The sequence below is a fragment of the Misgurnus anguillicaudatus genome, chromosome 20, assembly GCF_027580225.2.
Source record: "Misgurnus anguillicaudatus chromosome 20, ASM2758022v2, whole genome shotgun sequence".
In the NCBI taxonomy this organism is placed as follows: domain Eukaryota; kingdom Metazoa; phylum Chordata; class Actinopteri; order Cypriniformes; family Cobitidae; genus Misgurnus; species Misgurnus anguillicaudatus.
This window is the reverse complement of record NC_073356.2, coordinates 36,876,698-36,891,203: the sequence shown is the minus strand read 5'-3', so window position 1 is coordinate 36,891,203 and position 14,506 is coordinate 36,876,698. Positions and strand designations below refer to the sequence as shown.

Genomic DNA, 14,506 nt, shown 5'->3' with positions numbered 1-14,506 from the left:
TAAATGGATGGATGGATGGATGGATGGATAGATGGATGGATAGATAGATGGATTCATAGATGGATAGATAGATGGATTCATAGATAGATGGATTCATAGATAGATGGATTCATAGATAGATGGATTCATAGATAGATGGATAGATAGATGGATAGATAGATGGATTCATAGATGGATAGATAGACAGGTAGGTAGGTAGATAGACAGATAGATTGATAGGTAGGTAGATAGGTAGGTAGGTAGGTAGATAGATGGATACATTGATGGATAAATGGATACATAAATGAATAGATGGATACATAGATGGATAGAAAGATGCATAGATGATACATAGATGGATATACAAATGAATAGATGGATACATAGATGGATTCATAGATGGATTGATAGACAGGTAGGTAGGTAGATAGACAGATAGATAGATAGATAGGTAGGTAGGTAGGTAGATAGATGGATACATAGATGGATAAATGGATACATAAAGAATAGATGGATACATAGATAGATGGATAGAATTAGGGATGCACGATATATCGGCCAACATATCGTTATCGGTTATATAACTGCTTATTTTTAATATTATCGGCTATCGGTATGATAGCAAAATTAGGCCGATAAATGAAAGCCGATAAATGATGGATTATTTTGGTTTGTTGAACCACTTCACTTGCTCATTGCTGGCCATGTGGAGTTTTGATTGGTGCTTTCTGTGACATAGCACGAAGATGACACGTGTTGCGGGCTTAAGAAGAGTATGCTAGTCTAGCCCAAAGACAAGATGTCCGCAGTCTGGGAGTCTTTCATTGTGAAAATAATATGAATATTTATCGGCCTATATATATATCGGTTATCGGCCCCCAAATATAAAGAGTTATCGGTTATCGTATCGGCCAAAATTTCCATATCGGTGCATCCCTAGATAGAATGATGCATAGATGATACACAGATGAATGTATAAATGAATAGATGGATACATAGATGGATAGATTGATGGATTTATGGATGAATGGATGAATGGACAGATAGATGGATGGATGGGTGGATGTAGATGATTGATGGATTTATAGATGGATGGATGGATAAATGGATAGGTAGGTCAATCGATTTAATAAAGGATGCATTGGATGGATGGATGCATATGTAGATGATTAATGGATATTTAGATATATAGATGGATGGATATGTAGATGATTGATGGATATATAAATGGATGGATGGATAAATGGATTGATAGATGGATAGATTGATGGATGGATGCAAATGTAGATGATGGATGGATTTAAAGGTGGATGAAGGATATGTAGATGAGTGATGGATATATAGATGGATGGATGGATATTTAGATGATAGATGGATGGATGAATCGATTGCTAGATGGATGGATGGATGAATGCATACGTAGATGATTGATGGATTTATAGATGGATGTATATGTAGATGATTGATGGATTTATAGGTGGATAATGGATATGTAGATGATTGATGGATATATAGATAGATGGATGGATATTTAGATGATGGATGGATGGATGGGTAGACATAGATAGATATACACTGATTGACAGACAGACCAAAATAAGGCCTCGTTTTTATTATTCGCAACCATGTAAAAACATTGTCTCATCATGATGCTTCATCTCTGATTATGTTTTAAAAGAATTAAAAAGGCCTTTTAAACTCATCGTTGACCCACACGCAGAAGAACCAAACTCAGATCCACAAGAAACCTCCAAACTGTTCTCAGATCAGCTGCTGTGGGGAAATTCCACCAGCACATGACAGGAGTGTGTTGCCGTGGCTCGTCTGTTGGGTGTTTGTATATCCTTCTGTGCTTGTAGGTTAGCCATGATGGGAGTCCAGACACACACAATCCCCTGAACATGCTGAGAGAGAGAGAGAGAGAGAGAGAGAGAGAGAGAGAGAGAGAGAGGTCTTGGCTTGGAGGAATTTGGACCTCTCAGTCTTGAAACAGCCGGCCCAGTTTGGACTCAGACCTGGTGTTAATATTCTTTTTTTCTCCAATACAAATCTGTTGTGTAGCAACCCCCAGATTCTCTTTTATCCACAAACCGCATGTGTTTTTAAACGCACAGCCATACACACACATGCATGTGCACATGCACATACTGAGAAATGAACAGGTACACATATATGAACGGCCAAGGATATTAAAATAGAGAGACACTGAGAATAACATTGTAATGTCAAAGGGGACCATTTTTTTCCTTTTTTGAGGCAAAAGGGAAATCATTTATCATTTGAATAATTTGGACAGACTATTTATAATATAGAGAGGTAATATTAATCCCCACTGATAGACTGTTTTACGTCATCTAATTATGTAATACTAAACCTGCAGGAAATGACATCAAAAAATTGTAGGAAGTTTTCTTTGCATTAGCGGTTAGCAAATGTAAACGTAATTTTCATCATTAATATAGAGCATGAAACACCTGTATATATTTAGTAAGTGTGTTTATATGTGCATGTATGTGGATGTGTGTGTGTGTGTGTGCACTCACTGAAAATGAAAGCACAGATTTGTGGTGTTCAGTGCAGCCCACAGTAACCCACCCACCTACCCACCCCATCTCTCATCTCTCCGAGTCTCTTTCTCTTTCTTTTTGTTGCCCGTTTGTCTTTACACCTCCCACTCTCAGGTTTAGACGCTTGCTGACCTCATGGAGGACTCCCCCTCGCGCGGGCGGATGGGTGAAGGTGTGATTCTGAGTTGATTGATGCTTCTGCAGCGCACCACTGATTCTTATTCATCACAGATGCATCAAGACAAGCGTTACGTGTCGAGTTTTGCCAGGAGGGCCCGTCCCAGATGCCAGGCATCAGAATTACAAAGGCTTTTATCAAGTAACCAAACACACCCACACCTCTTATAAAAATAAAGGTTCACTGATGGTGTTTTTTAGCTTTTTAGGGTTCTCAGAGCAAAACGACCCACTTCAAGTTCATAATAAGAATCATTTTCAATGTGTTAAAGGAATATTCCAGTTTACAGTTTCAATTCAGCTTCAAAGGGCTCTAAACAATTCCAAACAAGGCATAAGGGTCTTATCTATCAAAACCATTGTCATTTTTGCCATAAAATGACTTTTTAACTACAACTTATCGTCTTGCACTAGCCGTGTGACCTTACATATTACGTGATCACGTCGAAAGGTCACGCATGATGTATGCGAAACCATCGCCCAAGTGTTTACAAATGTGTTGAAAGAGGAGCGTTCAGATGTTGTTGTTTGTGAAGTGATCCTAATTAATGTCTTTGTTGTCAGTTTATTGTATAAAATGGTCCGCAAGTGTGCGTTTCACACATGTAACGCGTGACCTTTTGATGTGATTGCGCACTGGCGTGACACACGGTTAGTGCAAGACGAGAGTTGTTTTAAAAGTACATATTTTTTTATTTTTTGGGCGAAAATGATTTCGCTAGATAAGACTCTTATGCCACGATTGGGATTGATTAGAGCCGTTTGAAGCTGCATTGAAACTGTAAACTCTTGAGGTCCACTAAAGTCCACTATGGAGAAAAATCCTGAAATGTTTTCCTCAAAAAAAATTTTTTTATTTCTTTTAGACTGAAGAAAGAAAGACATAAACATCTTGAATGACACGGGGTGAGTCAATTATCTGGATTTTTTAATGAAAGTGGAGTAATTCTTTAATCATCTATTGTTAAACTTTAATATCATTAGTTGTATTAATTATTATTATTATTGTTGACCACTAACTAGGGCCTACTAGCTCTATTGTTTTATTGTTTGCCTGTGAGAAAAACTTAAGAGTACCATCATCATAACCTCTTGCACCCTAGTTGAAAACCACTGAAGCAGGAAAACCTAAAAAGGTTACCTAAATGGTATCCAAGCATACCTTATATGTGTGTGTGTGTGTGTGTGTGTTTGCTTCAGCAGGTAAGAAGCAGGGTAAGCTCCTGTGGTTAGATGACATTTATGTCATGTGTGCGGATTGGTTCACCCCATAGGTGGGGTACTGGTTAAGTCAACTAGGTGTGTGGGTGACCAGAAATCTCTCCCCCATCTGTAGATCATCGTGTGACTCATCTACTAAAACTAAGATCTGTTTTCTTATTGTTATTATCTATTGTGATATTTATTGATAAACTGCTATCAGCTATATTACAAGATAAAACAGAATCCGGAAAGGCAAATTTGACCATTAGATATCATAAACTACCAATGAACAAAAAATCTTTGCATCATTTATTAATCTTTGTACCGATAAAGAAACACTGTTGCTGTGCTAGTTTAGATTTTCTTTAAAGATTCTTTACAATTTGCAGAAATTACCATTGAACTAAATGAATATTAGGGGTGTCAATCGGACAATTCTTTACGATTTCATACAAAATCGATTTTCTCCGCCATTGATGCGATTTTTGCTGATACATAAAACACTTCTTCGATTGCCATTTCTGTTTGATCCAATTTGATTAATTTATCGATATTTTTATATACGTGCCTAGTTAAATAGTTACATTTTTACTTACAAATGCAACAAAAATATATAAATGTTCATGTTAAGTAAACGCTTTGAAAATGGCATCTCTAAACAAACAAATATTTTAAAATATAATAAAAATGAGGGTCAAAATGTAACATATAATGAAGTTTATGATGTCAAAAAACAAAAGTCTTTCAGTATTTTGTAACAAATGTGCAATAGTGACAATCACTGAGGTAGTTGTAAATTAAAAAAAATTAATATAAATATAAAGCTGTTAAACTAAAGCATTTGATCTGTCACACAACATCAGATCTTCAGTCAAACAAGTGTTGCAGTGGTCTCTTTTGATCAAAAAATCAACTAATCAACATGTCAGGAGAGAGGACACTGCGTTTTGGATGGACAATTTCACCTGCAGTGCTAAACACGTGCTCATCTGTTTCTTTCGTTGTGTTTTTGCTGCTACAATTGCTTTGATGCTGCATCGCATTCGCTAGCAGATAAAAAATAAAATAAACTTTGGTGGAAATGTGTAGATGGACATTATGTGAAGGAATGACGACGTGGAAAGCATCAAAATTAAGGTACTTGATGTTTTGGATCGTTAGAAATAAAATCGATGTATTGTTACACCCCTAATAAATATGTATATGACCTTGCTGTAAAGAGTTACTATGAGTCAAGAAAACATTGTTTACTGTTTTTATATAAAGTCATCCTACATAAAGTAAAAATATAATTGTGATATCTTTAATATTGACTAAGTAAGGTTAAACTCTAAAGATTTTAGCTTGGATTTCCAGAGTACCCCCAGGTCATGGAATTTCTGGAATAGCATGGAATTTTAAAAGGTCTTTTCAAGACATTGAAGTCAGGGAATTTTATATATTTGTTGTCCAACTCATAAAATATCAGTTTGTTTGTTGCTTTAAATGTTAGTTTCATTTATAAAAATGTAATCCGCTTATTAACGTAAGGAATACCATTTGAAGTCTCAGCTGACTACCATCAGCACTGTTTATTCATTTCACGCGTTTAAGCTACATTTTTATAACTTTATTCAGGCTCACGGCATCCAAGACATGAAAATGTAGCTTTTTAGTCAGTAAAAGACATTTGACTGAATTTTACAGACAGGATCTCATATCTTTGCTTACATAACTGTGACATAAACTAACCTCTAAACCTCAATGATAACTTTCAGCATGTAACTCTTCCTGCAGGTTTTGTGCTACAGACATGAACGATCCTCCAGATGAGGAAATATGTGATGTATACATCATGCGACAATAGTCAGAACGTTCAACAATACAAGCACACACGTAAGTTTATTATTCTTTAACAGTAATTCTGGGTAGATTTTTCATATTGCGTTTGATGCTATTGAGTCCTCTTTAGGATGTGATTTATGCTAAAGTTGCAACTTTCACTTATCCGTAACAGAACTGAGGTTATTTGTCCTGTATGTGTGTTTTTGTGTGTCAGCTGCATTACTGATTTCACCTTCATGTGGTAACCTGGCACAGCACACACACGCCGCGCTCACTCAACAATGACGGCCACACACACCCTGGCATGCTTTCTCGGCCCTGTCGGTCACAGGAAGGGTAACCGTTGTCGCGCTCTCTTCACTGCACGCACTTATATACGGTCACCGCTCTCATTTTGTCTCTCGACATTCCTATCGAGGGGTCAAACCCTCGACCTCCACGTAGCATTCACCGCGAGAGGAACTTTACTCTCGGCCGGAGAGGGCTTTGACCCCGGCCCTGTCGCCAGCACGCACCCATCCTGGGCAGGCCAGAAGGCAAGCAGCTCTCCGGGCCGGTGCCAGCAGCCTGGAGCCGGGCCCACTGATGTCATAATGGCAGGCGCTGGTGGGCGGCTGCCATTGGTGAGTTCTATTGCATCCGGATTCCGGAGTTCCATCAGCTGCTGTGAAATGTTCCGGGAGGTACGGCGTCCTCGGAACTTAAACAATTCAACCGCGGTCTCGCGTACGGGTGTGGCCATCAGCGTAGAGTTTCCCCGCATGTAGTTTTTCGAGAGTTTATGCACAGAACCCTTGGCTGTGCTCGCTCCCCTCCGTCCATGTTTATGGTTCGGTCCTGTCTCCTGTAAGGGAGAGCAGCAGGGGCGAACCATCACATTTGGTGCCCAGCGTGGGGGCGGTCGTGAGCCATGGCGCTCCAACTATCCCATGGAGCTTTTCTTCTGTCTTTTCTCTACAATTTTGACTAACCTCATTTGCATCTGCTAATTAGATCCTGTTAGCATAATTCATGTGGATGACACCCTTTTGAAGCTAATGAATAGACACATCTCCAGAGTCCATAATGAGCTCTGATTTCTTCTACGCACTTGAAAGAAAGAAATACAGAATTATATGCATAAGATTGTATCCACAAAGTTGTCTGCAGTAAATAGCATAAAAGATGGCCAAACTCATGTGTACTACAGTACCAAATTTAACCTCCATTTACATTGATGCAGTTCATCCAAGCTATACATTTATGACTGTGTATGTCCTACCTGGGACCACCAGATTATTAAACTGATGAGTGCTGCTGTTGGCCAATCATAATTTCAGGCAGCTGTGTATTAAATAAATGCTGAGATTTGTTTAATAATTGTGACAGACATGGACTCTAGCATCACTTATGAGCACTGCTCGATGATTATGTCAATCTAAAAAAATTGCGATTTGATTTGATTCACGGCAGGGTTGAGAGTTGGATTCAAGACCTGCTTAATTTTTTTATATTGTATGTAACTGGAGGCAGAAGGTTGCACGCTCTCACCTTCTCAGTATAAAACTTAAACTAAATAATTAGTTTTTATATGTGTGTGTGTGTGTACCTGTGCTGTTTTTTTGAGAGCTTGATTGTTTAGCTGTGTATGTGCACACATATATGTGTGTTACTTTGTGTGAGTATATGGTGTGTGCATGTTCGTGTTTGTCCATAGTGTGGGACCTCTTGGGCCCTCAGTAGGGGTCCTTGAGTCATATGACAGGGCCGGGGGCCACAGGATGTGACATCAGCGCGGTCTGGGTGCCCGTCTGCTCACGACAGCCGCTTGATCTTTCTCATTTGGCCGTTTAGAGCTGGTGACGGACAGAATGAGTGACAGAACTCACTCGCTCGCTCGCTCTATGACTGAGGCTCATTATCACCTCCTGATCTGATCTGCCATTTCACCACGCGCGCACACACACACACACACACACACTTACATAGACTCACAAACTTACATAGACACACACTTACACGCACATGCACACATACTGTAGACGCACATATACAACATACATGCACATACACACTTGCATGGTTTATAGATTTTTATTTTAAAAATTGATTTTCCTAATCTGAAAAAGTCTTTGAATTTATTTAAAATAATAAATAGAAATATCTATGGAAATACTGGGCATGAATATCACTTGGGGTCCCAATAATCTTTTCCATGATAAAAAAAGCACATTTATATACGCATGCAGCAAAACTAATAAATGTCTGATTTTAATATTGAGTTAACATTTTTTACCTTTTGCTCCATCATCTACAAAATAAACACAATGCCCTTTTTTCTCTAGAATTTAAACTGTGCTTTTGACACCTGTCCACAATGATCTTTAGCCTGCCATTCACATATATTAATAGATAAATGGGTTGACAGATAGAGAGGGAAAGTTGTGTGGTTTAACACCTAACTGAGGCTCATATTTTAATGACAGCTCATCTGAGAGCTACATCTCAAGAAGAAGAAGGGGGGAGTGCGTGTGATGATATATGTGAGGTGCATGCTGGGGGATTCCTCATACTGCTGGAGGTGTCATGCTGTTGGTGTTTGCTGAAGGGTTTGTGGTCACCTCTTGACTGTTTTTCTCACAACACATCTCTCCATTCATTTAACAGCACTGAGCGATAAATCCAGCGTAAATAATTTTACTGAGAATCAAACAGATGCAGAGAATTTTGCAGAATCAGAATCCTCACTGTGACATCGCAACTGACGCGACATCAACCAGTGCAGCGCAACCGTCATGACATCAGCCAGCGCAATACAACCCTTATGACATCACGCAGCGCAAACGCCATGACATCAGCTAGTGCATTACAACCCTTATGACATCACGCAGCGCAAACGCCATGACATCAGCTAGTGCATCGCAACCACCATGACATCAACTAGCGCATTGCAACCGCCATGACATTAGCCAGCGCATCGCAACCGCCATGACATAAGCCAGCGCAACAGTCATGACATCAACCAGCGCATCGCAACCGTCATGACATCAACCAGCGCATCGCAACCACCATGAGATCAACCAGCGCATCGCAACCACCATGACATCAACCAGTGCATCGGAACCGCCATGACATTAGCTAGTGTATTGCAACCGCCATGACATTAGCCAGCCGTCACAACCATCATGACATTAGCCAGCGCATCGAAATTGTCATGACATCAACTAGTGCATCGCAACCGCCATGACATTAGCCAGCGAAACGCACCAGCCATGACCTGCACCTGCCATGACATTAGCCAGCTGCATTGCAACTGTCATGACATTAGGCCAGCGCATCAAAATTGTCATGACATCAACTAGTGCATCGCAACTGTCATGACATTAGCCAGCGCATCGCAACCGCCATGACATAAGCCAGCGCAAAAATCATGACATCAACCAGTGTATCGCAACCACTATGACATCAACTAATGCATTGCAACCGCCATGACATTAGCCAGCGCAACCGTCATGACATCAACCAGTGCAGCGCAACCACCATGACATCAACCAGTGCATCGCAACCGCCATGACATTAGCCAGCGCGTCACAACCATCATGACATTACGCAGCGCATCGCAACCGTCATGACATCAACCAGCGCATCACAACTACCATGATATCAACCAGTGCATCGCAACCGTCATGACATCAACCAGCGCATCACAACTACCATGACATCAACCAGTGCATCGCAACCGTCATGATATCAACCAGCGCATCGCAACCGTCATGACATCAACCAGTGCATCACAACCGTCATGACATCAACCAGTGCATCACAACCACCATGACATTAGCTAGTGTATTGCAACCGCCATGACATTAGCCAGCGAATCGCACCCGCCATGACATTAGCCAGCGCATTGCAACTGTCATGACATTAGTCAGCGCATCGAAATTGTCATGACATCAACTAGTGCATCGCAACCGCCATGACATTAGCCAGCGAATCGCACCCGCAGTGACGTCAACCAGCGCATTGCAACCGTCATAACATCAACCAGCGCATCGCAACCGTCATGACATCAGCCAGTGTATTGCAACCGTCATGACATCAACCAGCGCAGCGCAACCGTCATGACATTAGCCAGCGCAGCGCAACCGTCATGACATCAGCCAGCGCAGCGCAACCGTCATGGCGACAGCCAGCGCAGTGCAACCATCATGCGCATAACATTCGCATCAACCAATGCACATAACCTCTGTGATAATGTAAATGTATGCGGTGAACAATCATTTTGCTGGTAATTTAAAATTAGGCCAGATTGTAAATATCACAGTATTTTCTATTCAATGCAGTCATTTGCCAATTAAATTTACTAAAGACCGCTCCTTGAGAGCATTAAACCAAAAGCATGTTGGTTGCCAGCCATGAGCCTTAACCACTACACCAAACCATCATAATGAATCTTTTTGTAAAGCATGAAGATTTGTAATGTTTCTTCATTTAGCATATTTAAGTGACGTCAGATTTGTTTGATTTCTTTCAGAAATCTTGGTAGCTTGTTCACGTCGCTACCATGATTCAAGCCTGCTCTTCAGTGTCCCGTACTGTACACGGTCCCAGGGCTCTGTGATCGCAAGTATGAGTGACAGTATTACTGGAGTGTGTAATGAAGACATGAACGCAAATCTCACTGCCTGTGTCTCCGTGTCAGTCCTCATCTGCAGATCTCCTCTTCTGAAGCGTAAGCCTCTTATTGCAACTCACCTTCCCTACTGTCAGCTGTCAATCATCCTCACAAGCCCCTCCCTTTCAAGGGCCCAGGGGCTAGTGGTAAAATGCTAGCTCGCTAGACCCTAATGGAGTCTGAAGGGTCTCATGGTGTCTGGTTTAGACTCGGCCAGTGGGGAGGTTCAGCATGTAGCGTACTGTCTAAATCGAATTGAGCGGGGCGCGTACCATATAGCAGCGCCCTGACAGGAATCATGGGTCCAGCTTAGCGTTAGCTTAATTAACTTAACCACAGAAGAGACTTTAAAGATGTTTTGGAGGCTTTCGTGTGCCATACAGTAATGACTTATGATGGGGGAGGTATTTTTGCAACTGGAGGTGTCAGAATTCATCTTGGCATCGCCAAAATCTATTAGCAGTAATCTGGCTGCACGCTCGCTACGGCTCTAGCGCACATTGGACTTGCGTTTTGTATAAAAAGGTTGAGGCGTGAGGGATTTAGTGTCTTGGTATGTTTCAGTATTGTTTCAGTGCTCTCAATGGAAACGCTGCCACACTTCCTCATTCCAGTAGCTGCTCTTCATTGACTGGTCCTCTTGTTTTTAACATGCCTTCTCTGTTTACTTCACACATGCCGGCTGTTTTTCTGAACGCTGAAAATATGGGTTAAGTGTGTTTGTGACCAATGGCGCTTTTTCTGAGGTCTCCTGGTAAAGACGAAAAGGTTTCGAGTAATGATAGGGATTAGCGCGCGCGCGTGCGTGTGTGTGTTAGCACGAAGTAGCTCGTCCTGAGATCTGCGGGCTCATTAACACTTTCCAACCCCTTCCTCTATGTGTGAAACAGGCCTATTGTTAAACGAACAGAGAAACGAGAGAAATTATAATAAGCACCTAATATAATCTCATTTAACAGCTCTGAGGAACATCCTTGTACATCCACCGGAGCTGCGGCGAGCATCCGATCGTAAAGTTCGCTAGAAAAAAATGCCCATTGTTGACTTTACAGAGATGTCTAAATTTAGGGCGATGCCACGCGCAACGTTTTTGGCCCCCCACTGGGGCCACATCGGGCCCTCATCGCCTCACCAACAAACGAATGGTGGGCGAAAAAAGGAGACAAGAGGGAAGCGTGCCTCTGTGACAGCTTGCTTTACCGAAGTGAACAATGGAAGTATTGTTCGGTAGGGGAGCTGGCACGACACCTTCTCTGCGCTCCTCAGCATCTCGGGAGATCAACTTAGAAAATAGATTTCACTGCGTGTTTTTGTGTGTGTGTAAAGTGTGCATATGGATGTCTGTGAAACAGTCATTTTAAAAAATTTACTGCAAGACTTGAGCGTCTCTTTGAGCAATTTACGAGAGACGACACCAAATTCAGCAAGTCCAATTAAACGGATTAATAACACTTCGCAAAGACATGTTTTAATTCAGTGAATAGTTACAAGCATTAAAGATATTTAGATATTCATGGGTTCGAACCCAGAAAACACACATACTGATAAAAAATCTATAATTTGTAATGCACTGTAAGTTGCTTCGGATAAAAGCGTGTGCAATATGAATGTAAATGTGGGTGACTTTTAATGAAAAGGGTGCAGCTACTGACATCTCTAACATCATCACTGGTGCAGTACCTGTATCTTATGATAGATAGGATAAGCGCAAGTCTTAGATCAAACATTAAAACTAAAGATGCACCAATATATCGGCCAATAATCGGTATTTGTTGAGTAACAGCAATTTTCACACTATCGGCCGATGATTTAAAATGACCGATATATCCTCTCAATCAAAAGATAACTTTAATGTTCATTATATGAATTAATAACAATGTAGAAAATGTAATTTTCAGAATTTAGTTATTGCAAATAAATACAACCACCAAACTATATCTGCAGATATCAGTGTGAATAATCGGTTATCGGTATCGGTGGAAAATGTTTAAATCGGCGCATCTCTAATTTAAAATGTTGTTAGAATGTGGTTGTTATAATTATTTGAATTGACTAAAAAAAATGAGAACATGTATTAGGTAAACAGCTTTCATTCACACACACCTACATAGACGTACTGTACAAAAACTCTAGGGAAGAACTACAAAAGATCAAGTAGATGCCTTTTATAGTTTTAAAGCAGTAGAAATAAATGCATTGTTGATTTTAAGACTTAAAGATAAGTAAACATTTAAATTTAACAATAAAGGTGCTTCATAGAACAGTGGTTCCCAATCTGGGGTCCATGCATTTAAAATTGGCATTATATTTTTGTAAAACTGCTTTGAAACAGTCTGCATTGTATAGCACTACATTATAAATGTAACTTGACTTGTGAAAACACAGTGTCAGTAAAGTGTTTTAGTGGCCTGACTTGCAAGATATATGTGACCCCGCCTGTGAAACCCCAGCTGAAGTTGTGGAATCTAAAAATGAGATTTAGAACACCAAAGTCGTCATGACCAAAAAAAAGACAGAATAGAAACCAAGCATTCAATATACAACACTTAACATTTTTGCGCAAAACACCTGAACTTGTCTTGCAAAAACGTCTCTTTGTTGACTTCAGCAGGCACAGAAACACATGATGATTCTTACATCATTCGTTTCAGGAAACTCTTTCTGGTTCTTATTTTTTCTGTGCAGATATTTTTCATGTCATCTCCAAAATTCCAGGAAGAGCTTATCTGTTTTGTAGCTCAACGTCTGAAAAGATAACCAGCCTATTTTAAATACATTTTAAAGCTGCTATGTGTCAAATATCCATTTTTGGAAGCTGATGCATGATCTCGGAGTCTGAATAGGACACGCAGCACCTAAAGCAATACAATGATTTTAATGTTTCTTTGCTTTTTGGACATGCACATAAAAATAAACCTGATTTACAAGACTTCCTATAAATGTGTCATATAAAGCGTTAAATATAAACGTAAATATAAATGATTTTCTGATACCGGAATTCATCAAATGTTTGACATGGCCAATATTAAAGATATACAAAATGATTTTATGAAAAAATGTGAATGACCGAAAATTAACTTTAGCTGAGTTTTCACAGGCGGGGTCACAGCTTGTTCATATAAATAGCTTACATTAGTACAACAGGCTGTAGTATTAGATTTAGATTTCATTTTATTGTCAGTGAGTCATTGACACAACGAGCGATTCGTTACGGTTGTTTAAACACTGGGATTAGCAATAAATATCGCAGTATAAAGACGCAATGCATTCACATGCACGCATGCATGGTTGTTCTGCTCTTTCTGGCACTTTGAAAAAGCTGCGATTGCTGATGTCATTGCTGCAGGCCGCCTCGCCGCGCCTTCTGAACGCATCGGGCAGATGCTCGGACCCCTCCCGCATGCTTTCTGCGTGTTAGTCTTTGTGTGTCTTAATTGAAAGCGCCATTCTGTTTAAAGAGCTCTTTAATACACATTAATACAGGGCAAGTGCTGAAGGTTAAAGAGGTCTTAATACAGCTACTTAATCCCTTCATTACACTGAAGCTTAGACCGGTCCAGGGCCTGCGAGCGGGCCATTAATTACCATAGTCTCTGGTCTCCTGTATAGTTAACATGAGGGGAAGAAACAAAGAGAGAAAGAAATGCTTAAGGTTTGAGTAAGGCCCAACGCATCCAAGTGTTGAACAGAGAGACAGATATTGAAGTGGCTGTGAATCTGTTCAGCGGTTGTTCGCTTTTATTCAGCGTTTGTTGTTCTTCACGGTTTGCTTTTCTGCTCCATTAGGTTCCTGAAGGAGGAGCAATGAAAGAAGGTCTGGTTGAGAAGGTGCAGGGAAGTTTGAAGTGAGGATATACATGAGGAATCAACAGGAAAACTGTAGGTATTTTTGTTTTTAATAGATAGATATATGAGTATCTACAGACCCAATAGCGTCCAGATATGAGTGACACATTTCTAGCCATTCATTTGGACATCTATTAGACATCATTTAAACATAAAATTGCATGAAGGGATGTAAGCATATCGGAGAGATTAGTGAGGACACATATCTAGAAAACACAATTTGCATTATTAATTATTTCTTGATCACTTTTTGAGG

General features: G+C 40.3%; 2 protein-coding genes across 7 annotated transcripts in view; one reads left to right on the top strand and one right to left on the bottom strand.

Moving 5' to 3' along the window:
• ggcta (gamma-glutamylcyclotransferase a) overlaps positions 1-14,506 on the bottom strand; it is a 439,956-nt gene that overhangs the window by 52,980 nt on the left and 372,470 nt on the right. The window lies entirely within an intron of this gene.
• The window catches only part of LOC129454554 (uncharacterized), a 79,622-nt gene continuing 65,238 nt past the window's right edge, over positions 123-14,506 (top strand). For 5 of the 6 annotated variants that reach the window (XM_073858611.1, XM_073858609.1, XM_073858608.1 and 2 more), the window contains exons 1-4: positions 123-2,865; positions 3,590-3,629; positions 10,264-10,461; positions 14,191-14,287. The gene's annotated coding sequence lies outside the window, so the exon portion shown is untranslated. The remainder of the gene's footprint in view (positions 2,866-3,589; positions 3,630-10,263; positions 10,462-14,190; positions 14,288-14,506) is intronic. The other variant, XM_073858607.1, reaches the window with a different exon arrangement.